Source organism: Tachyglossus aculeatus, chromosome 1 (assembly GCF_015852505.1).
Source record: "Tachyglossus aculeatus isolate mTacAcu1 chromosome 1, mTacAcu1.pri, whole genome shotgun sequence".
Lineage (NCBI taxonomy): Eukaryota > Metazoa > Chordata > Mammalia > Monotremata > Tachyglossidae > Tachyglossus > Tachyglossus aculeatus.
The window spans coordinates 138696556-138722330 of record NC_052066.1 but is presented as its reverse complement, the minus strand read 5'-3'; the positions used below and the strand labels follow the sequence as shown (position 1 = coordinate 138722330).

The following is a 25775-nucleotide window of genomic DNA, read 5'->3' as shown; positions in this document are numbered from 1 at the left end:
TGACTCCCAGGGTCGTGCCCTATCCACTACGCCATGCTGTTTCTCCCAATGAAGGGGGATTATGTTTCCCTAAATAAAGGTACGGAATCAACAGAAATGATGAGGTAAACGGAATGGCTAACTATCAAGGCTGAGGGTTGAATGCACTGAGAAGGTCCTGGCAATCATCACTCCAAGTGTATTCTCCAGGATACAATAATAATAATAATAATAATAATGGCATTTATTAAGTGCTTACTATGTACAAAGCACTGTTCTAAGCACTGGGGAGGTTACAAGGTGATCAGGTTGTCCCACGGGGGGCTCACAGTTTTAATCCCCATTTTACAGATGAGGGAACTGAGGCCCAGAGGAGTTAAGTGACTTGCCCAAAGTCACACAGCTGACAGTTGACAGAGCCGGGATTTGAACCCCTGACCTCTGACTCCAAAGCCCGGGCTCTTTCCACTGAGCCACGCAGCTTCTCAAGATTCAAGGCATGGTCTAGTGGATAGAGCAGAGGCCTGGGGGTAGGGACTGTCTCTATATGTTGCCAGCTTGTACTTCCCAAGCGCTTAGTACAGTGCTCTGCACACAGTAAGCGCTCAATAAATACGAGTGATTGATTGAAAGGACCTGGGTTCGAATCCCAGTTCCACCATTTGCCTGCTGTGTGACCTTGGGCAAGTCACCTCACTTTTCTGTGCCTCAGTTACCTCGACTGTAAAATGGGGATTAAGACTGAGAGCCCCAACTTGTACTTCCCACCAACTTGTACTTCCCAAGCGCTTAGTACAGTGCTCTGCACACAGCGCTCAATAACTACGACTGAACGAATGAATGAATGAGGGGCAGGGACTACATCTAACCTGACTATCTCGTATCTACCCCAGTGCTTAGTACAGTACCTGGCACATAATAAGCGCTTAATACCATGAAAAAAAAATGGCTTTTGTGAATAGACACTGACCAAATCTTCTTTGGTTAATAATAATAATAATGGCATTTGTTAAGCGCTTACTATGTGCAGAGCACTGTTCTAAGCGCTGGGGGGGGATACAAGGTGATCAAATTGCCCCACGTGGGGCTCACAGTCTCAATCCCCATTTTACAGATGAGGGAACTGAGGCTCAGAGAAGTTAAGTGACGTGCCCAAGGTCACACAGCAGATGTGGCGGAGGCGGGATTCGAACCCATGACCTCCGACTCCAAAACTCTCCTGTCACTATTGTAAAATAATTCGGGTTTGAGCATCAGTAGAGGAGCCGAGGGGAGAAAAGATACTGAGAATGAAATGAGGGGACTATAGCAGCAGCGGAACGGACAATGAGACCGCCCGAAGGCTGAGCCCACTGGGACAGTTTCCCGGCAGAGCAGGGCAGATCCGATCCAGCTAAACTGATAATAATAATAATAATAATAATAATAATAATAATAATAATGTTGGTATTTGTTAAGCGCTTACTACGTGCAAAGCACTGTTCTAAGCGCTGGGGGGAATACAAGGAGATGAGGTTGTCCCGTGTGGGGCTCACAGTCTTAATCCCCATTTTACAGATGAGGGAACTGAGGCACAGAGAAGTGAAGTGACTTGCCCAAGGTCACACAGCAGACCTGTGGGGGAGGCGGGACTCGAACCCATGGCCTGTGACTCCATGAGTGGGTAAGTGGTGGGGCGCTCTGAGAGGGACGAATCAAGACCGTGTGTGACCGTCGTTTGAGCGCTTAGTCCAGTGCTCTGCACACATTAGGCGCTCAGTAAGTATGACAATGAATCCTCTATTTCTCGGCGGGGTCCCGGTCCCCGTAATGTTCGGAGGTAGAGGGAAGGGGCTCCAGCCTCCCCGGCGTTATGCCTTCGGTGCCGGTCGTCGCCCGTCCGCTGGTTCTATCCTCGCTCGCCGGGACAAACAAATACGTACAAATATGTACATATTTATTACTCTATTTTACTTGTACATATTTATTCTATTTATTTTATTTTGTTAATATTTGTTCTGACGATTTGGACACCTGTCTCCGTGTTCTGTTTTGTCGTCCGTCTCCCCCTTCTAGATCGTGAGCCCGCTGTTGGGTAGGGACCGTCTCTCTATGTTGCCAGCTTGGACTTCCCAAGCGCTTAGTCCAGTGCTCTGCACACAGTAAGCCCTCAATAAATACGATTGATTGATTGATTGTACTTCCCAAGCGCTTAGTACAGTGCGCTGCACACAGTAAGCGCTCAAGAAATACGATGGAACGAACGAACGAAGGTTGATGTGAGCCCACTGTTGGGTAGGGACCGTCTCTATATGTTGCCAACTTGTACTTCCCAAGCGCTTAGTACAGTGCTCTGCACACAGTAAGCGCTCAAGAAATACGATGGAACGAACAAACGAAGGTTGATGTGAGCCCACTGTTGGGTAGGGACCGTCTCTATATGTTGCCAACTTGTACTTCCCAAGCGCTTAGTACAGTGCTCTGCACACAGTAAGCGCTCAAGAAATACGATGGAATGAACAAATGAAGGTTGATGTGAGCCCACTGTTGGGTAGGGACCGTCTCTATATGTTGCCAACTTGTACTTCCCAAGCGCTTAGTACAGTGCTCTGCACACAGTAAGCGCTCAAGAAATACGATGGAACGAACAAACGAAGGTTGATGTGAGCCCACTGTTGGGTAGGGACCGTCTCTATATGTTGCCAACTTGTACTTCCCAAGCGCTTAGTACAGTGTTATGCACACAGTAAGTGCTCAATAAATATGATTGATTGATTGATTGATTGATGTTCATACAGTAGAGCAGCTGCTTGCTGTGCCACCTGCCTTCAAGCCGGGCGTTCCCCAACCGATATGCTGGAGAGCTCAAGCTGAATCGGACTGCAGGAAAACTCCCTGACTCTCCTATTTATAATAATAGTAACGATGGCATTTATTAAGCGCTTACTATGTGCAAAGCACTGTTCTAAGCGCTGGGGAGGTTACAAGGTGATCATGTTGTCCCACAGGGGGCTCACAGTCTTCATTCATTCATTCATTCATTCAATCGTATTTATTGAGTGCTTACTGTGTGCACAGCACTGTACTAAGCACTTGGGAAGTACAAGTTGGCAACATATAGAGACGGTCCCTACCCAACAGCGGGCTCACAGTCTAGAAATCCCCATTTTACAGATGAGGGAACTGAGGCACACAGAGAAGTGAAGTGACTTGCCCAAAGTCACACAGCTGACAAGGGGCGGAGCCGGGATTTGAACCCCTGACCTCTGACTCCAAAGCCCGGGCTCTTTCCACGGAGCCACGCTGCTTCCCCATTTCCCCCCACCTCTTGCCCTTTGAGCCCCGTGTGGGACGGGGGCTCTGTCCCATCTACCCCAGAGCTTGGCACATATTATTGTTATTATTATTATTATTATTATTATTATTATTATTATTAAGTGCCATGGAGTCAATTCCGATTCATAGTGGCTCCATGGATATAGTTTCTCCAGCACGTCCCGTCCTCTGCCATAATCCGCAATTTTCTAACGGTTCTTCCATTATCGTTGCTATGGTCTCTAACCATCTTGCTGCCAGTCTGCCTCTTCCACGTTTTCCCTGGACTTTTCCTAGCATTATTCATTCATTCATTCGATAGTATTTATTGAGCACTTACTGTGTGCAGAACACTGTACTAAGCGCTTGGGAAGTACAAGTCGGCAACGTATAAAGACGGTCCTTCTAGACTGTCCCCCTTCTAGACTGTGAGCCCACTGTTGGGTAGGGACTGTCTCTATATGTTGCCAGCTCGTACTTCCCAAGCGCTCAATCCAGTGCTCTGCACACAGTAAGCGCTCAATAAATACGACTGATTGATTGATTGATTGGTCCCAACCCAACAACAGGCTCACAGTCTAGAAGGGGGAGACAGAAAACGAAACAAAACATGTAGGCAGGTGTCAAAGTCGTCAGAACAAATAGAATTAAAGCTAAAAGCACAGTGTCTTCTCCAGAGAATTAACCCTCCTGATTATGTGTCCGAAGGATGCTAATCTAAGTCGAGTTATTTGGCCTTCCAAAGACCACTTTGGCTTAATTTGCCAAACTGGACACGGGTTCAAATCCCGGCTCTGCCACAGGTCTGCTGTGTGATCTTGGGCAAGTCACTTCACTTAGAGAAGCAGCATGGCTCAATGGAAAGAGCCCAGACTTGGGAGTCAGAGGTCGTGGGTTCAAATCCGCTAGTCAGCTGTGTGACTTGGGGCAAGTCACTTGACTTCTCTGTGCCTCAGTTACCTCATCTGTAAAATGGTGATTAAGACTGTGAGCCCCATGTGGGACAACCTGATCACCTTGTATCCTCCCCAGCACTTAGAACAGTGCTTTGCACATAGTAAGTACTTAACAAATACCAACATTATTATTAGTATTCTCTGGGCCTCAGTTACCTCATCTGTAAAATGGGTGTTAAGACTGTGAGCCCCGTGTGGGACGGGGCTGTGACCGACCTGATGACCTTGCATCTATCCCAGGGCTTAGAACGGTGCTTAGCACAATTATCATTACCACCATTATTATTATTATTACTGACATGAATTTGAAGGGGCGATATTAGGTGCCTGTCTCCACCATTTGCCTGCTGTGGGCCCTTGAGTAAGTCACTTAACTTCTCTGGGCTTCAGTTTCCTCAACTGTAAAATGGGGATTCAATACGTGGTCTCCCTCCCTCTTAGGCTGCGAGACCCCTGTGGGACAGAGACTGTTTCTGACTGGATTTCTACCCCAGCCCCTAGTTCAGTAAACACTTAACAAAAATCACAACTATTATCATTATTACATTGGGACTCTACCCAATCTGCTTAGATTTATATCAACCCCTGTGCTTGGCACATAATAACATCATAGTAAGTGCTGAATGAATATCACAATTATTATTATTATTATAATTGCCCTCACCAGCTCTCCGGGGAAACGGCTGATAGGCCTAAAATAGAGAATTAAAACCCCAATAGGGACGTAGCGTACAACCAAGAAGCAAGTCTTATCTGAAGCAAACAGATGACCTTCATCCTCCCTTAATGAAAAAGCCCAACCCTTCAGGAACTTGGGCTGAATTCACTTTGCCACGCTGTGCTTTGAAGTCCCACCCGCACCCCTGGTTGAGAAGCAATGAAACGCGGTGGCACAACAACACAGCGACCCGACGCGTGCTAAGGCATTAGATAATAAATGAATAAATAATGATGGCATTTATTCAGCGCTTACTATGTGCAAAGCACTGTTCTAATCGCTGGAGAGGCTACAAGGTGATCGGGTTGTCCCCCGGGGGGCTCACAGTCTTAATCCCCATCTTACAGATGAGGTAACTGAGGCCCAGAGAAGTGAAGTGACCTGCCCAAAGTCACACAGCGGAGCCGGAATTTGAACCCATGACCTCTGACTCCAAAGCCTGTGCTCTTTCCACTGAGCCACGCTGCTTCCCCTCAATGCGAGCAAACCACGGTGGGCAGCCAGGGAAGGGCACGCCTAGTCACCCTGGCTCAAGTCTTGGCCGTGGTCAGAGCTTAGTACAGTGCTCTGCGCACCGTAAGCGCTCAATAAATACGATTGAATGAATGAATGAATGAATGAATGGTTGTCACTTCCAGTTTCCAGCAGCCACATCAGAGACCCCTGAGGAGCTCCCCTCCCACCCCAGACACCCACACAGAGCCAGCAACAGTTGCATCGGATCGGATTGTTCTCTGGGAGCCTGGCATACACCATCGTATTCATTCAATTGTATTTACTGAGCACTTACTGTGTGCAGAGCACTGTACTAAGCGCTTGGGAAGTACAAGTCGGTAACATATAGAGACGGCCCCTACCCAACAACGGGCTCACAGTCTAGAGGGCCAGGGTCTTCCTCCGGACCCTTGAGCACTTCATCTAGAAGCAGCGTGGCTCAGTGGATAGAACACAGAATTGTATCAACAATATTACCATATATTAACATAATAATAATAATAATAATAATAAGACATCTTACATTGCCACATCATAATTACATGAGAATTAGAGAAGCAGCGTGGCTCAGTGGAAAGTGCCCGGGCTTTGGAGTCAGGGGTCATGGGTTCAAATCCCGGCTCTGCCAACTGTCAGCTGGGTGACTTTGGGCAAGTCGCTTCACTTCTCTGGGCCTCGGTTCCCTCATCTGTGAAATGGGGATTGAGACTGTGAGCCCCCCGTGGGACAGCCTGATCTCCTTGTAATCTCCCCAGCGCTTAGAACAGTGCTTTGCACATAGTAAGCGCTTAATAAATGCCATTATAAACATAAACACAGGCTTGGGAGTCAGGAGGACCTGGGTTCTAATCCTGACTCCACCACTTTTCTGCTGCGCAACCTAGGGCAAGTCACTTGAACTTCTCTGGGCTTCACTTACCTCACCTGTAAAATGGGGATTAAGGCCGGGAGCCCTATGTGGGACAGGGACTGTGTCCAACCTGATTATCTTATCTACCCCAGTGCTTATTACAGTGCCTGGCACATAGTACGTGCTTAACAAACAGCACAATTGTTATCATTATTATTACTATTCATCCTGGAGACCGTTTGTGATACCAAGCGCTTGCCCTATTTAAATAAAAATACATCTGGTGTTTCTCCAAATGTCAGCGAAAAGGAAGGCAGACTTAAAACCACACGGCTTCCTCCTGAAGGTTGCCGTGGAAACGCAAATACTTTGACGGGCTTGCTTCTTCAGACTCCAAAAGGAGAAAGCTCTTGGCCCAAGACTTTATTTTTAAAACAACGCTTTCTCCGTTGCCAGCATCAAAGAGATTCAAGTGATACAGATGAGCATCAGTTCACTAAATAAAGATTTATTTATGGATTTGGAGGGTTGTTAATGTTAACTAACACTGAGAAGTTGTGTGGCCAAGGGCTGGGAGTCCGGAGACCTGGGTTCTAATCCCACCTCTGCCACTTGCCTGCTGTGTGGCCTGGGGCAAGCCACTTCATTTCTCTGTGCCTCAGTTTCCTCATCTGTCAAATGGGGATTCAATATTTGGTCTTCCTCCTATTAAGACTGCGAGCTCAATGTAGAAGAAGGACCGTGTCCAACCTGATTATCTTGTATCTACCCTAGCGCTTAGTATGGTGCTTGGCACATGAGAAGCAGCATGGCTCAGTGGAAAGAGCCCGGACTTTGGAGTCAGAGGTCATGGGTTCAAATCCAGGCTCCGCCACTTGCCAGCTGTGTGACTTTGGGCAAGTCACTTCACTTCTCTGGGCCTCAGTTACCTCATCTGGAAAATGGGGATTAAATCTGTGAGCCCCACGTGGGACAACTTGATTACCTTGTATCAACCCCAGCACGTAGAAAAGTGCTTTGCACATAGTAAGCACTTAATAAATGCCATTATTAATTAATATTAATTAATTAATTAAGTGCTTAACAAATACCACAGGTAGTATTAAGGGAAAGATTCCACACCCACAGGGTGGAAACATGTCCACCAACTCTGCTGCCCTGCCCTCTCCTATGCGCTTAGTACAGTGCTCTGCATACAGTAAGTACTCAGTACATAGCACTGATTGATTGATTCATGCATTATTCAACGGTATTTATCGAGCATTTACTGTGTGCAGATCACTGCACTAAACGCTTTGGAGAGTACACTATAACAATAAACAGACACATTCCCTGCCCACAATGAGCTTACAGCCTAGAGGGGGAGAGAGACATTAATATAAATAAATAAATTACAGATTTGTACATATGAGCTGTGGGGATGGGAGGGAGGATGAACGAAGGGAGCAAGTCAGGGCGACGCAGAAGGGAGGGGGAGAAGAGGAAAGGAGGGCTTAGTCAGGGAAGGCCTCTTGGAGGAGACGGGCCTTCAGTAAGGCTTTGAAGGCGGGAAAGAGTAATTGTCAGATTGGAAGAGGGAAGGTGTTTCAGACCAGACGTGGGCGAAGCTATGTTCATTTTGTGCGTCTAGCTTTATTTCCATTTATTCTGATAATTTGACACCTGTCCACTTTTTTTGTTTTGTTGTTCCCCCTTCTAGACTGTGAGCCCGCGGTTGGGTAGGGACTGTCTCTATATGTTGCCAACTTGTCCTTCCCAAGCACTTAGTCCAGTGCTCTGCACACGGTAAGCGCTCAATAAATATGATTGAATGAATGAATGAATGAATCAATAAATACGATTGAATGAATGAATGAATTTGCAGAAACATTTTAAAACTTCACATGAAAGGCTGGGGAATAGGTCCGACTCAAAAACGCTACTCTCCCATTCCGAGGTAGAACCTGAGATTCCGAAAGAAGTTATCCCTGTTCTAAAAGACTGTTTCCAGCCAGCAGTCAGGAACGGCTGGAGTGGCCCCCAGCAGCATTGCTACCGGGAAGCTGCGTTATTGCTGCCAGTTATAATTCCCCATTCCTGCTGCTGTGGCTTCCTTCATCAGTTCCTCCTCGCTGACGTACCTGTTGACTGACGTACCGGACGTATCACCAACCTATCAGAGGACGTACTGCATCAGCCTTCTCTCTGATCTCCCATGCTTGTGTCTCTCCCCACTTCAATCCATACTTCATGCTGCTGCCCGGATTGTCTTTGTCCAGAAACGCTCTGGGCATTTTACTCCCCTCCTCAAAAATTTCCAGTGGCTACCAATCAATCTGTGCATCAGGCAGAAACTCCTCACCCTGGGCTTCAAGGCTGTCCATCCCCTGGCCCCCTCCTACCTCACCTCCCTTCTCTCCTTCTCCAGCCCAACCCGCACCCTCCACTCCTCTGCTGCTAATAGCCTCACTGTGCCTCGTTCTCGCCTGACCCGCCGTCGACCCCCAGCCCACGTCATACCCCTGGCCTGGAATGCCCTCCCTCTGCCCATCCGCCAAGCTAGCTCTCTTCCTCCCTTCAAGGCCCTACCGAGAGCTCACCTCCTCCAGGAGGCCTTCCCACACTGAGCCCCTTCCTTCCTCTCCCCCTCGTCCCCCTCTCCATCCCCCCATCTTACCTCCTTCCCTTCCCCACAGCACCTGTATATATGTATATATGTTTGTATATATTTATTACTCTATTTATTTTACTTGTACATATCTATTCTATTTATTTTATTTTGTTAGTATGTTTGGTTTTGTTCTCTGTCTCCCCCTTCTAGACTGTGAGCCCACTGCTGGGTAGGGACTGTCTCTATATGTTGCCAACTTGTACTTCCCAAGTGCTTAGTACAGTGCTCTGCCCACAGTAAGCACTCAAAAAATACGATTGATTGATTGATTCACCGACGTATCGGAGGAAAACTCTCTGATCTTGAAAATTCAAGTTCATGGAAATCAGCGCTACCCGGAATGGGGCCATTTACACTTAAACTCTGATCGGTTCCAGGAAGAGTCTTTAGAAAGCTTCTTTCCAAACCACTTTTCTCCTGGAAACCCTGGAGTCCATACCGGAGTAGCTAAGGATGGATGGGGCCGCAATTCTGAAATTCGCGCAAAGCAGTCCTAAAGGGGGTAGAGGCTCTTCCAGAAACCACACAGGGCCAAGTAACCGGTCACCCGGTGTCAAAAACCGTGTGGGGTGAGATTCCTACGATCCAAACGGAGCTGGATAGCTCTGGGGACTTCCCCGCACCGTGTCTGGATGATTTCAGGCCCTTCCTGGAGGCCTTCCATCGAGAAACAGATGGCTAATCACCGATGCACAGAATCAAAGGGGACAGAGCTCGGAGGGGCCGCTGGTCTCTTGAAGGCTCCCCGCCCTGGGGTCTCCAAGGCCGGCTCACTCTATCTTTCCCACCAGAATCTTTATCTGGTCTGCCCAGGGATATTCGTGGCGGCGGCAATGCTTTGATGGCTCTGAATCGCTACCTTGGGAGCACACAGCTCTTCATCTTGTCCTGGGTCAGATGATGTACCTATCTATTCTATTTATTTTATTTTGTTAGTATGTTTGGTTTTGTTCTCTGTCTCCCTCTTTTAGACTGTGAGCCCACTGTTGGGTAGGGACTGTCTCTATATGTTGCCAATTTGTACTTCCCAAGCGCTTAGTACAGTGCTCTGCACATAGTAAGCACTCAATAAATACGATTGATGATGATGGAAGGCGAGGACATCTCAGTGCCCATTTCTAGCTCTGCCACCGACTCTTTGCCGGGTGCGCATTCCCTTGTTATTCTGGAGGTCAGGATTCATTCAGTCGTATTTATTGTGTGCAGAGCACTGTACTAAGCGCTTGGGAAGTACAGGTTGGCAACAAATAGAGACGGTCCCTACCCAACAGTGGGATCACCGTCTAGAAGATGCCCTCGACTTGTAGCGTGATCTAGCGCAGAGCAGCCGGGTTCTTATCCCTGGCTCCGTCACTTGCCTGCTGTGTGATCTCCGGCGAGTCGCTTCACTTCCCTGGGCCTCAGGGACCTCAACGGTAAACTGGGGATTAAGACTGTGAGCCCCATGTAGGACATGGACCGTGTCCCAACCCGGCTCCGCCAGTTGTTAGCTGTGTGACTTTCGGCAAGTCACTTAACTTCTCTGTGCCTCAGCTACCTCCTCTGTAAAATGGGGATTAAGACTGTGAGCCCCCCGTGGGACAACCTGATCTCCTCATATCCTTCCCAGCGCTTAGAACAGTACTTTGCACATAGTAAGCGCTTAATAAATGCCATTATTATCATTATTATTACCACTATCATTACTGTTGTTAGCTTGTATCTTCCCCAGCACTCCCCCTTCTAGACTGTGAGCCCGTTGTTGGGTAGGGACCGTCTCTATATGTTGCCAGCTTGTACTTCCCAAGCGCTTAGTACAGTGCTCTGCACACAGTAAACGCTCAATAAATACGATTGAACGAATGAATGAACTTACTATAGTGCCTGGCACATAGAAAGCGCTTAACAAATGCTATAAAAACAACCAAACACTGATTTAGTCTGAGAATGGCAGAGGATTAAATAGAGCTGCAGAGAGGTCTAGGACTGTTGGTGACTCTTCTTGTACTTTTAGACTGTGAGCCCACTGTTGGGTAGGGACTGTCTCTATATGTTGCCAACTTGTACTTCCCAAGTGCTTAGTACAGTGCTCTGCACACAGTAAGCGCTCAATAAATACGATTGATTGATTGTAACCCTTTCCGATCCGATCTGCCGGCCCTCTGCCGCGGCTGTGGTTTTTTCCTGTCCATTTTGGAGCTGTCACGCTTTCCAAAGACACAGCAGCCTGCAATATATACTGGTAAGAGGCAAAGCTACAAGAGAAATGCTTTTCCAATCATTATTGAGTTCACCCCTCAGGCAGACAGCTGTTTTATTCTTAAGACATCAGTGAAGTCTTAAGGTGTCAGAAAGAGAGTTGACTTGCTGAAGGGCAAAAGCAGGTGATTAATGTCTGTCTCCCTCTCTAGACTGCAAGTAAGCCCTTTGTGGGCAGGGACCTTGTCTATCAATTCTGTTACATTGTAATAATAATAATAATAATAATCATGATGGTATTTATTAAGTGCTTACTATGTGCAAAACACTGTTCTAAGCACTGGAGAGGTTACCAGGTGATCAGGTTGTCCCACCGGGTGCTCACAGTCTTCATCTCCATTTTACAGATGAGGGAACTGAGGCTCAGAGAAGTGAAGTGACTTGCCCAAAGTCACACAGCTGACAATTGGTGGAGCCCGGATTTGAACGTATGACCTCTGACTCCAAAGCCCGGGCTCTTTCCACTGAGCCACACGGATTCTGGCTTAGTACAGTGTTCTGCACACAGTAAGTACTCAATAAATACAATGGACTGGTTGATGAGTGTCAGAAGTAGAACTGCAATTCGAGATCTCACTCCATCACCAGAGCTGATCTGTATAATTAGGTTCTTTTCATTCGTTCATTCATTCTATCGTATTTATTGAGCACTTACTATGTACAGGGCACTGTACTAAGCACTTGGGAAGTACAATGCAGCAACATATGTATATATGTTTGTATGTATTTATTACTCTATTGATTTATTCATTTTATTTGTACATATTTATTTTATCTATTTTATTTTGTTAATATGTTTTGTTGTCTGTCTCCCCCTTCTAGACTGTGAGCCCGCTGTTGGGTAGGGACCGTCTCTGTTGCCAACTTGTCCTACCCAAGCGCTTAGTACAGTGCTCTGCACACAGTAAGCGCTCAATAAAGAGAAGCAGCGTGGCTCAGCGGAAAGAGCCCGGGCTTTGGAGTCAGAGGTCGTGGGTTCAAATCCCGGCTTCACCACTTGTCAGCTGTGTGACTTTGGGCAAGTCACTTAACTTCTCTGGGCCTCAGTTCCTTCATCTGTAAAATGGGGACGAAAACTGTGAGCCCCACGTGGGACAACCTGATTACCTTGTATCTACCCCAGCACTTAGAACAGTGCTTTGCACATAGTAAGCGCTTAACAAATACCAACGTTATTATTATTATTAATAAATATGACTGAATGAATGAAATAGAGACAATCGTGGCCTGCAGCGGGCTCACAGTCTAGAAGCAGGGAGACAGATATTAAAGCAAGTAAACAGGCATCAGTAGCATCATTATAAATGAACAGAATTATAGATATATGCCCATCATTAATAAAAATATATAGAATTATAATTATAAATATGTAACATCTATACACAAGTGCTGTGGGGTGGGGAGGGGGGTGGAGCAAAGGGAGCCAAGTGGAGGGGATGGGGAGCAGAGGAAAAGCGGGGGCTTCGTCCGGGACTCCTCTCTCCACAAGCTCCCCTTCTTTTCCCTCCCCATACCCCCTGCCTTACCTCCTTCCCCTCCCCACAGCACCTGTATATATGTATATATGTTTGTACGGATTTATTACTCTATTTATTTATGTATTTTATTTGTACATATTTATTCTATTTATTTTATTTTGTGAATATGCTTCGTTTTGTTGTCTGTCTCCCCCTTCTAGACTGTGAGCCTGCTGTTGGGTAGGGACCGTCTCTATATGTTGGCGACTTGTCCTTCCCAAGCGCTTAGTCCAGTGCTCTGCACACAGTAAGCGCTCAATAAATACGACAATGAATGAATGAACAAGCTCACTCAATGCCCCCTCCCATTACCGCAAGCTCCTGACCCTGGCCAGTTCCCTTTAAAGCCAACCGAGACCAAAGTGGCCCTTGTCCGCTGAGGACGCATGTGATCTCTCTTCCTCTTCTGCGGCAATTCCGCTGTCCCCTTTGATTTCTCAGAACCTCCCTCATTAGTAATAATAATAATAATAATGGCATTTATTAAGCGCTTATATGTGCAAAGCACTGTTCATTCATTCATTCAATTGTATTTATTGAGCGCTGACTGTGTGCAGAGCACTGTACTAAGCGCTTGGGAAGTACAAGTTGGCAACATATAGAGACGCTCCCTACCCAACAGTGGGCTCACAGTTCTAAGCGCTGAGGAGGCTACAGGGTGATCAGGTTGTCCCATGGGGGGCTCACAGTCTTCATCCCCATTTTACAGATAAGGGAACTGAGGCACAGAGAAGTGAAGTGACTTGCCCAAAGTCACCCAGCTGACAGTTGGCGGAGCCGGGATTTGAACCCACGACCTCTGACTCCAAAGCCCGGGCTCTTTCCACTGAGCCACGCTGCTTCTCCTATAGTGGCCAAGGTTTCATTTGTCTCACAGAGTTCTAGAGTGGGGAATGGGATATACACTTCAGTTTGGGGGGATTTTTTAATGGCATTTTTTAAGCACTTACTATATGCCAGCGTGGCTCAGTGGAAAGAGCCCGGGCTTTGGAGTCAGAGGTCATGGGTTCAAATCCCGGCTCTGCCAATTGTCAGCTGTGTGACTTTGGGCAAGTCACTTCACTTCTCTGGGCCTCAGTTCCTTCATCTGGAAAATGGGGGTTAAGACTGTGAGCCCCCCGTGGGACAACCTGATCACCTTGTATCCCTCCCAGCACTTAGAACAGTGCTTTGCACCTAGTAAGCGCTTAACAAATACCATCATTATCATTATTATGCTAGGCACTGTACTGAGCTCTGGGTAAGATACAAGCTAATCAAGTCCCACATGAGACACACAGTCGTAATCCCCATTTTACAGATGAGGTAACTGAGGCTCAGATAAATCAAGTGACTTGTTCAAGGTCACGGAGTAGACAAGTGGTGGGGCTGTGATTAGAACCCAGGTCCTTCTGATTCCCAGGCTCATGCGCTATCCATCAGGCCGCACTGCTTCTTGGTAACATTCACAACCAAAGGAGGTCTCTTATACCCTCTGCTCTTCTCCATCCCTCCTTCCTTCCTTCATTCATTCATTCAATCGTATTTACTGAGCGCTTACTGTGTGCAGAGCACTGTACTAAGCGCTTGCAAAGTACAAGTCGGCAACATATAAAGATGGTCCCTACCCAACAATGGTCTCACAGTCTAGAAGAGGGGAGACAGATATCAAAACAAGTAAACATCAGTAGCAGCATTATAAGTAGAATTATAGATATTTAAGCACATCATTAATAAAAATATATTCACCTTCTCCTCCCCTATTCCCTTCCTCTCCCAGTTTCACACCAGGTTTGAATCTGGAAGCTACGGAAGTCAACAGTTTTTGGACCTTACGGTGCAGTATATATATAAAAAAACCATAAGGTTCAGAGACTGTAGACTTCCATATATACATATGTCCACTCCATAAAAAATGTAGGGGAATTCCAAGCTTTCCAGTTTCCCAGTAAATTCAGGGGTTGGACCTCTTTTCTGGTGAATTTATTGTTTCCTTTTACAACTGTATTGAAAAACAGTAGATGTTCTTATTCTAGCCATGAGGATGAACACAGGCCCCTAGATCCAGCGCTTAGAACAGTGCTTTGCACATAGTAAGCGCTTAATAAATGCCATTATTATTATTTTATTATTATTATTATTATCTGAAGGAAATAAAATCACCAGGCAAGCAAACTTCTAAATGAAAATAAAAGCTATGACCCGTAGCGGTTTCTCCGGGCTACTGATTTGTGCTGTCATCAGGGCAACATCACTAAAACACTTGTAAGAAGGAGAAAGTCTGGTGGCAATCTCTGTGGGCCGGTTAAAATTTGGGCTGGCCGATAGGTCAAAGAAAATATCTTTAGAGATGTCTAAGGACGATGGCTTACGGGAACACGTTGGACAGAAATCCAAATACTGCATTAAAGAAAATCTGCCTAACGGATCGGTCCGGAGAGCTGCTGTGAGCATTTCTGCCGTCTTTTTAAAGTTTGGATGCCTTCTGGATCAGAACACCCTTTCAGAATTTTACTACAAAAGGCAAAAAAGGAAAATCTGCAACAGCCATCCTCCTTGCGGTCTCTCCATGTTTCAGTGAGGCACAAAACAGAATCTCAATTCATTCATTCATTCATTCAATCGTATTTATGGCACGCTTACTGTGTGCAGAGCACTGTACTAAGCGCTTGGGAAGTACAAGTTGGCAACATATAGAGACGGTCGCCACTGATTTGGAGAATTCATCTTGCTTTACTTTTGCAAATGCTGCAGCTACACAATAGCCATTATATTTTCGTCCCGGAGTTCACACCGTAAATCTCTAGCAGATGATACCGAAGGAAACACTGGCACCAGCATGCAATTTCTGAGATTCATTTCCAGGTTTTCATCCCCGGGCCTGAAGAATGGTTAGAAAAGGCGCGGGAGGGGCTTAGTCTGCTGATATCATCATCATCAATCGTATTTATTGAGCGCTTACTATGTGCAGAGCACTGTACTAAGCGCTTGGGAAGTACAAATTGGCAACATACAGAGACAGTCCCTACCCAACAGTGGGCTCACAGTCTAAAAGGGGGAGACAGAGAACAAAACCAAACATACTAACAAAATAAAATAAAATAAAATAAAATAAAATAAAATAAAATAAAATAAATATCACAAATAGGAATTCCACTTCGTGGTACGCCGACCCCGTGAATGCAGTTTCCTTTCAGACCTTATCTTCTAAATTGGAGACAAAGCCATTTCTGAAACGGTAATACCCTACGCGCACTAATCTTTGCACCCAGCCTGTCCTCTCAAGGGATAAGAACTCAGAGAAATCATCATCAATCGTATTTATTGAGCGCTTACTGTGTGCAGAGCACTGTACTAAGCGCTTGGGAGGTACAAGTTGGCAACATATAGAGACAGTCATTACCCAGCAGTGGGCTCACAGTCTAAAAGGGGGAGACAGAGAACAAAACCAAACCTACTCAACAAAATAAAATAAAGAGAAATGACAGGTGGCAGTGCAGAAGAAGAAGAAAAAAATTCCCCAAACCTACCAGGGGAGAAAAATCCATGGATTTTTCAGGCAGTTAAGTGAAGGAATTTTTTATTTTTACGGATAAGCACACCGCTGCTTCATCCCCCTCCACCTCTGTGATAGCAGTAGATCCTGTATGTGTTGCCGACTTGTACTTCCCAAGCGCTTAGTACAGTGCTCTGCACACAGTAAGCGCTCAATAAATACGATTGATTGATTGATTTGTCTTTAGGGCCTGGTGAGCTTTGACTTTTTCAGTGCTGTCTGGATCCTATTCACGGACAGATGTGCCAGGATGTCTGAGGGCAACTCCCTTCCTCATTCATTCATTCAATCGTATTTATTGAGCGCTTACTGTGTGCAAAGCACTGTAATAAGCGCTTGGGAAGTCCAAGTCGGCAACATATAGAGACGGTCCCTACCCGACAACGGGCTCACAGTCTAGAAGGGGGAGACAGAGAACAAAACAAAACACGTTTGTTAAGCTCTTATTACATGCCAAGTACTGTAGTAAGTGCTGAGAAGCAGTGTGGCTTAATGGAGAGAGCCCGGGCTTGGGCGTCAGAGGTCATGAGTTCTAATCCCAGCTCCACCACTTATCAGCTGTGTGACTTTGGGCAAGAAAATTCTCCATTCCATCAATCAATTTATTGAGCGCTTACTGTGTGCAGAGCACTGTACTAAGCGCTTGGGAAGTACAAGTTGGCAACACATAGAGACAGTCCCTACCCAACAGTGGGCTCACAGTCTAAAAGGGGGAGACAGAAAACAAAGCCAAACATACTAACAAAATAGAATAAATAGAATAGATATGTACAAGTAAAATAAGTAAATAAATAAATAGAGTAATAAATATGTACAAACATATATACATATATATATATACACACATATATATATATACATATATACATATACATATCAATTGTCTTGGGAAATCCAGGATCTGGCAGAAACCTTACTTCGAAACGTTCCCCCAGCCCTCCTGCGTGGCTCAGTGGAAAGAGCCCGGGCTTGGGAGCCAGAGGTCGCGGGTTCTAATCCCGGCTCCGCCACTTGCCAGCTGTGTGACTTTGGGCAAGTTGCTTCACTTCTCTGGGCCTCGGTTACCTCATCTGGAAAATGGGGGTGAAGACTGCGAGCCCCACGTGGGGCAACCTGATCACCCCCAGCTCTTAAAACGGTGCATCGCACATGGTAAGCGCTTAACAAATGCCATTATTATCATTACTCCTCCCCACCAAGCACCCTCGGCGGCCCACCCCCGATTTAAATTCGACATAACGGGGCTCGCTTTCATCTCCAGAGCTCGGCCATTCATTCGTTCACTTTTCGTGGCTCAGTGGAAAGAGCCCGGGCTTTGGAGTCAGAGGTCATGGGTTCTAATCTCGGCTCCGCCACTATAATAATAATAATGATGGTATTTATTAAGCGCTTACTATGTGCAAAGCACTGTTCTAAGCGCTGGGGGGATACAAGGTAATCAGGTTGTCCCACAGGGGGCTCACAGTCTTAATCCCCATTTTACAGATGAGGGAACTGAGGCACAGAGAAGTTAAGTGACTTGCCCAAAGTCACACAGCTGACAATTGGCGGAGCCAGGATTTGAACCCATGACCTCGGACTCCAAAGCCCGGGCTCTTTCCACTGAGCCACGCTGCTTCCCGTGCACACACTAGTCAGCTGTGTGACTTTGGGCAAGTCACTTCACTTCTCTGGGCCTCAGTTCCCTCATCTGGAAAATGGGGATGAAGTCTGTGAGCCCCACGTGGGACAACCTATAATAATAATAATGATGGCATTTATTAAGCGCTTACTATGTGCCAAGCACTGTTCTAGACTGTGAGCCCACTGTTGGGTAGGGACCGTCTCTATATGTTGCCAACTTGTACTTCCCAAGGGCTTAGTACAGTGCTCTGCACACAGTAAGCGCTCAATAAATACAATTGATTGATGGATTGATTGGGGAGGTTACAAGGTGATCAGATTGTCCTACGGCGGGGCAACCTGATTACCTTGTATCTACCCCAGTGCTTAGAACAGTGCTTGGCACATAGTAAGCGCTTAACAAATACCAACATTATTATTATTATTATTATTATTATTATTATTATTATTTTAGGCTTTTTATAGGGACAGAACTGCAAGGATTTCCCCTCCGAGGAGAGGTCTTTATTCCTGCAGAGGTGACTGCAGGCGGGAGCTACCAAATCCCACCTTCCCAGCTCAGAGCTGCTTGCCAGGACAGAAATAAGGAATTCAAGACGGTGATCCCACTGTTGGGTAGGGACCGTCTCTCTATGTTGCCAACTTGTCCTTCCCAAGCGCTTAGTACAGTGCTCCGCACACAGTAAGCGCTCAATAAATACAATTGAATGAATGAATGAATGAATCCAAGATCATGTTTATTAAGATATAAAATCGGAGCCAAGGTCGGCTGCTTGTGTTGCCGACTTGTACTTCCCAAGCGCTTAGTACAGTGCTCTGCACACAGTAAGCGCTCAATAAATACGATTGATTGATTGCTGCTCGCAGGCTTCCTTGGGATGCCGCGATGCCCATCCGCAAACCGAGACTGGTCTGTTTCGGAGGACGGCATGAATGATAATAATGGGGAGTGCTCTGCACACAGTAAGCGCTCAATAAATACGATTGATTGATTGATTTTGGATACAAGCAAATAGGTCTGGACAGGATCTCTGTCCCACGTGGGGCTCGATCAATCAATCGTATTTATTGAGCGCTTACTGTGTGCAGAGCACTGTACTAAGCGCTTGGGAAGTACAAGTCTGCAACACATAGAGACGGTCCCTACCCAACAGTGGGCTCACAGTCACAGTCTTAACCCCCATTTACCAGATGAGGGAACTGAGGCCCGGAGAAGTGCTTTTTTTATGGCATTTGTTAAGCACTTACTATATGCCAGGCACTGTATGCAATGCTATGTTGCCAACTTGTACTTCCCAAGCGCTTAGTCCAGTGCTCTGCACACAGTAAGCGCTCAATAAATACGATTGAATGAATGAATGGGTTAGACCCAAGCTAATCGGGTTGGACACAGTAGTCCCTGTCCCACCTGGGGCTCACAGTCTCAACCCCCATTTTCCAGATGGGGGGACTGAGGCCCAGGGAAGTGAAGCGACTGGCCCAAGGTCACCCTGCGGACAGGGGGCAGAGCCAGGATTCGAACCCAGGACCTTTGGACTCCAGGCCCGGGGTCTATCCCTACACCGTGCTGCTTCTCATCGATGCCCGGCTTTCCCAGACCCAAGAAATCGGGGACTGGAGAGGGAGAGAGGTTCCCCGTTTAATACTAATAATAATGATGACATTTGTTAATAATAACAATAATAATAATAACAATAATGGCATTTATTAAGCGCTTACTATGTGCAAAGCACTGTTCTAAGTGCTGAACACTTTAAGCACTTACTATGTGTGAAGCACTGTTCAGGGGGCAGGGGTGGGCCCATAATTCTTGCCAAGGGAGAACAGTGCTTGGCACATAGTAAGAGCATAATGTGTACCATTATTATTATTATTATTGTTATTATTATTATTATTATGGCATTTGTTAAGTGCATACTATGTGCCAAGCACTGTTCTAAGCACTGGGGAGGATACCAGGTGAACAGGTTGTCCCACGGGGGGCTCACAGGCGTCATCCCCATTTTACAGATCAATCAATCAATCAATCAATCGGATTTATTGAGCGCTTACTGTGTGCAGAGCACTGTACTAAGCGCTTGGGAAGTACATGTTAGCAACATCTAGAGACAGTCCCTACCCAACAGCGGGCTCACAGTCTAAAAGGGGGAGACAGAGAACAAAACCAAACAGATGAGGTGACTGAAGCACAGAGAAGTGAAGTGAGCTGCCCAAAGTCACACAGCTAAGTGGCGGAGCCGGGATTTGAACCCAGGACCTCTGGCTCCAAAGCCCGGGCTCTTTCCACTGAGCCACGCTGCTTCTCACAAATAATAATAATAATAATATTAGAGAAGGGCGGCTCCCTGTCCCTGCTTACAGAAGGGAAGATGTGTTGGGTAGGGACCGTCACTACCTGGTGCCTAATTGTCCTTTCCCAGCGCTTAGTCCAGCGCTCTGTACACATTGAGCGCTCAATAAATACGATTGAATGAATGAATGAATTGTCCTTTCCCAGCGCTTTGTCCAGCGCCCTGCACACAGTGTGTGCTCAATAAATGCGATGGAATGAATGCATGAATTGTCCTTTCCAAGCGCTCAGTCCAGCGCCCTGCACACGGTGAGCGCTCAATAAGTACGATGGAATGAATGAATGACTAGTCCTTTCCCAGCGCTTAGTCCAGTGCTCTGCACACAGTGAGCGCTCAATAAGTACGATGGAATGAATGAATGACTAGTCCTTTCCCAGCGCTTAGTCCAGTGCTCTGCACACAGTGAGCGCTCAATAAATACGACTAAATGAATGAATGGTTTGTATTTTCCAAGCGCTTAGTCCAGTGCTCCGCACACAGAGCTCAATAAAGATGGAATGAATGAATTGTCCTTTCCCAGTGCTTAGTCCAGTGCTCTGCACAAAGTGAGCGCTCAATAAATACGATTAAATGAATGAGTGAATTGTACTTCCCAAGCGCTTAGTCCAGCGCTCCGCGCACAGTGAGCGCTCAATAAATACGGCCGAATGAATGAGTGAATTGTGCTCCCCCAGCGCTTAGTCCAGCACTCCACACACAGTGAGCGCTCAATAAGTACGATTGAATGAATGAATGAATTGTCCTTTCCCAGCGCTTAGTCCAGCGCCCTGCACACAGTGAGCGCTCAATAAATGCGATGGAATGAATGCATGAATTGCCCTTTCCAACAGCTTAGTCTAGCGCCCTGCACACAGTGAGCGCTCAATAAGTACGATGGAATGAATGAATGAATAGTCCTTTCCCAGCGCTTAGTCCAGTGCTCTGCAGACAGTGAGCGCTCAATATGACTAAATGAATGAATGGATTGTATTTTCCAAGCGCTTAGTCCAGTGCTCTGCAGACAGTGAGCGCTCAATAAATACGACTAAATGAATGAATGGATTGTATTTTCCAAGCGCTTAGTCCAGTGCTCCGCACATAGTGACAGCTCAATAAATATGATGGAATGAATGAATGAATTGTCCTTTCCCAGCGCTTAGTCCAGTGCTCCGCACACAGTGAGCGCTCAATAAATATGATCAAATGAATGAATGAATTGTACTTCCCAAGTGCTTAGTCCAGCGCTATGCACACAGTGAGCGCTCAATAAACACGACTGAATGAATGAATGAATTGTGCTCCCCTAGCGCTTAGTCCAGCACTCCGCACAGTGAGCGCTCAATAAGTACGATGGAATGAATGAATGAATTGTCCTTTCCCAGCGCTTAGTCCAGTGCTCCGCACCCAGTCAGCGCTCAATAAATACGTGAATTGTCCTTCCCAAACGCTTAGTCCAGTGCTCCGCACACAGTGAGCGCTCAATAAATATGATCGAATGAATGAATGAATTGTACTTCCCAAGTGCTTAGTCCAGCACTCTGCACACAGTGAGCGCTCAATACGACTGAATGAATGAATGAATTGTGCTCCCCTAGCGCTTAGTCCAGCACTCCGCACAGTGAGCGCTCAATAAGTACGACGGAATGAACTGCTGAATTGTCCTTTCCCAGCGCTTAGTCCAGTGCTCCGCACCCAGTCAGCGCTCAATAAATACGTGAATTGTCCTTCCCAAACGCTTAGTCCAGCGCTCCGCACACAGTGAGCGCTCAATAAGTATGATGGAATGAATGAATGAATAGTCCTTTCCCAGCGCTTAGCCCAGCGCTCCACACCCAGCGAGCGCTCAATAAATGATTAAATGAGTGAATGAATTGTCCTTCCCAAGCGCTTAGTCCAGTGCTCTGCACCCAGTAGGCGCTCAATAAATACGACTGACTGAATGTCGACTTGTCCTTCCCAAGCGCTTAGCCCAGTGCTCCGCATCCAGTAGGCGCTCAATAAATACGATTAAATGAGTGAATGAATTGTCCTTCCCAAGCGCTTAGTCCAGTGCTCTGCACCCAGTCAGCGCTCAATAAATACGATTAAATGAGTGAATGAATTGTCATTCATTCATTTATTCATTCAATCGCATTTATGGAGCGCTGACTGGGTGCAGAGCACTGGACTAAGCGCTTGGGAAGGACAAATTAGCAACATAGACGGCCCCTACCCAACAGCGGGCTCACTTATTGAGCGCTGTGTGCAGAGCACTGTACTAAGCGCTTGGGAAGGACAAGTTGGCAACATATAGAGAGACGGTCCCTCCCCAAGAGCGGGCTCACTTACTGAGCGCTGACTGGGTGCAGAGCACTGTACTAAGCGCTTGGGAAGGACAAGTCAGCAACATATAGGGACGGTCCCTACAAACGAGAGGGCTTATTTATTGAGCGCTGACTGTGTGCAGAGCACTGTACTAAGCGCTTGGGAAGGACAAGTTGGCAACATATAGAGAGACGGTCCCTCCCCAAGAGTGGACTCATTTATTGAGCGCCTACTGTGTGCAGAGCACTGTACTAAGCGCTTGGGAAGGACAAGTTGGCAACATATAGGGACAGTCCCTCCCCAACAGCGGGCTCATTTATTGAGCACTGTACTAAGCGCTTGGGAAGGACAAGTTGGTAACATATAGGGACGGTCCCTCCCCAACAGCGGGCTCACTTATTGAGCGCTTACTGTGTGCAGAGCACTGGACTAAGCGCTTGGGAAGGACAAGTTAGCAACATATAGGGACGGTCCCTTCCCAACAGCGGGCTCACTTATTGAGCGCTGACTGTTTGCAGAGCACTGTACTAAGCGCTTGGGAAGGACAAGTTGGCAACATATAGAGAGACGGTCCCTCCCCAACAGCGGGCTCATTTATTGAGCGCTTACTGTGTGCAGAGCACTGTACTAAGCGCTTGGGAAGGACAAGTTGGCAACATATAGGGATTGTCCCTCCCCAACAGCGGGCTCACTTACTGAGCGCTGACTGGGTGCAGGGCACTGTACTAAGCGCTTGGGAAGGACAAGTTGGCAACATACAGAGAGACGGTCCCTCCCCAACAGCGGGCTCATTTATTGAGCGCTGATTGGGTGCAGAGCACTGTACTAAGCGCTTGGGAAGGACAAGTTGGCAACATATAGAGAGACGGTCCCTCCCCAACAGCGGGCTCATTTATTGAGCGCTTACTGTGTGCAGAGCACTGTACTAAGCGCTTGGGAAAGACAAGTTGGCAACATATAGAGAGACGGTCCCTCCCCAACAGCGGGCTCATTTATTGAGCGCTTACTGTGTGCAGAGCACTGTACTAAGCGCTTGGGAAAGACAAGTTGGCAACATATAGAGAGACGGTCCCTCCCCAACAGCGGGCTCACTTACTGAGCGCTGACTGGGTGCAGGGCACTGTACTAAGCGCTTGGGAAGGACAAGTTGGCAACATATAGAGAGACGGTCCCTCCCCAACAGCGGGCTCATTTATTGAGCGCTTACTGTGTGCAGAGCACTGTACTAAGCGCTTGGGAAAGACAAGTTGGCAACATATAGAGAGACGGTCCCTCCCCAACAGCGGGTTTATTTATTGAGCGCTGACTGTGTGCACAGCACTGTAATAAGCGCTTGGGAAGGACAAGTTGGCAACATACAGAGAGACGGTCCCTCCCCAACAGCGGGCTCATTTATTGAGCGCTTACTGTGTGCAGAGCACTGTACTAAGCGCTTGGGAAAGACAAGTTAGCAACATATAGAGACGGTCCCCACCCAACAGCGGGCTCATTTATTGAGCACTGTACTAAGCGCTTGGGAAGGACAAGTTGGCAACATATAGAGAGACGGTCCCCACCCAACAGCGGGCTCACTTACTGAGCGCTGACTGGGTGCAGGGCACTGTACTAAGCGCTTGGGAAGGCCAAGTTGGCGCACACAGTCAGCGCTCAATGAATACGACTGAATGAATGAATGACTGAATGAATGATTGAATAAATGGGTTGCCCCCGTTGCCGGGGCAGAGGAGGATGGGGAGAGGGAGGGAGGGATGGATGGGTGGGTGGATGGATGGGCACTTACGGACTGTCCCCGGCGGCTCTGGGGTCCTGGGCTCGGCTGCCCGGGCTGGAGGTGGCCCCCGCTGTGGCCCCGGCTGTGCCCCACTTTGTGCCCCACGCTGTGCCCCCCTCCCGTTGCCATAGGAGACGGCGCCGGCTGGGCTGAGCTGAGCGATCCGGCCGTGCCGTGCCGGGCCGGGCCGCGAGGGGGCGCCCTGCCGGCTCTGCCCGCGCCCCCGGCTCCCCGCCTGAAGGTGCCGGGCGCACACTGACGGCCGCTCCGAGCCCGACCCCCGCAGCACGCCGCCGGCAGGGGGCGGGGCCGAGACGGAGAGCGCGGGGGGCCAATCGGGGCCCGGGACGGGACGGCGGGGGCCAATCGGGGGGGGCGGGGGGCGCTCGGGGGCGGGGCCCGGGGGGGGGGCGGGGCCTGGAGAGCGGGGGGCCAATCAGAGCCCGAGCCGCGAGAACGGGAGCCAATCATCGGGGGCGGGGGCGCTGGGGGGGCGGGGCCGGTAAGGAGCGGAGACGGGGAGGGGCGGGGCCTGGAGAGCGGGGGGCCAATCAGAGGCGAGGGCGCTCAGGGGCGGGGCCTAGAGGGGGGCCCGGGAGGGGGAAAGAGAGGGGAGGGGAGGGGCCTGGAGAGCGGGGGCCAATCAGGGGCGGGGCCTCTGAGGGGCGGGGCCTGTAGGGGAGGGGCCGGGTAAGGGGAGGAGAAGGGGAGGGGCGGGGCTTGGAGAGCGGGGGGCCAATCCGGGGCGGGGCCGCTGAGGGGCGGGGCATGGAGGGGAGGGGCCGGGTAAACAGAGGAGAAGGGGAGGGGCGGGGCTTGCAGAGTGGGCGGGGCCCGGAGAGCGAGGCCAATCAGGGGCGAGGGCGCTCGGGGGCGGGGCCTGGAGAGCGGGGGCCAATCAGGGACGGGGCCGCTGAGGGGCGGGGCCTGGAGGGGAGGGGCCGGGTAAGGGGAGGGGAAGGGGAGGGGCGGGGCTTGGAGAGCGGGGGGCCAATCAGGGGCGGGGCCGCTGAGGGGCGGGGCCTGGAGGGGAGGGGCCGGGTAAGGGGAGGAGAAGGGGAGGGCGGGGCTTGGAGAGTGGGCGGGCCTGGAGAGCGGGGGCCAATCAGGGGCGAGGGCGCTCAGGGGCGGGGCCTAGAGGGGCGGGGCCCTTGAGGGGGGGGAGGGGCGGGGTCTGGAGAGCGGGTGGCCAATCAGGAGCGGGGCCTCCGAGGGGCGGGGGCCTGGAGGGGCGGGGCCCGGGAAGGGGAGGGGGCAAGCTAGGGGCGGGGCCTGGAAGCGGGGGGCCAGTCAGGGCCCGGGCCGGGAGAGCGGGGGCCAATCAGGAGTGGAGCCGATGGGGGCGGGGCCTGGAGGGGTGGGGCCGGGAAAGGAGAGAGACAGGGGAGGGGCGGGGCCTGGAGAGCGGGGACCAATCAGGGGCGGGGCCTGGAGGGGCGTGGTGGGAGAGTGGGCGTGTCCCGCAGAGCGGAGGGCCAATCAGGAGTGGAGCCGATGAGGGCGGGGCCTGGAGGG

General features: G+C 48.8%; 1 protein-coding gene and 1 non-coding gene across 2 annotated transcripts in view; one reads left to right on the top strand and one right to left on the bottom strand.

Annotated features, from left to right (window-relative positions):
* The window catches only part of CDC42EP3 (CDC42 effector protein 3), a 55849-nt gene extending 31366 nt beyond the window's left edge, over positions 1-24483 (bottom strand). Inside the window, exon 1 of the mRNA XM_038752443.1 lies at positions 24270-24483. The gene's annotated coding sequence lies outside the window, so the exon portion shown is untranslated. The remainder of the gene's footprint in view (positions 1-24269) is intronic.
* Positions 1756-1891, top strand: LOC119934883. The gene has a single exon (XR_005453029.1). It is a non-coding gene; the product is annotated as a small nucleolar RNA SNORA57 (small nucleolar RNA).
* Positions 24484-25775: the final 1292 nt, after the last annotated feature.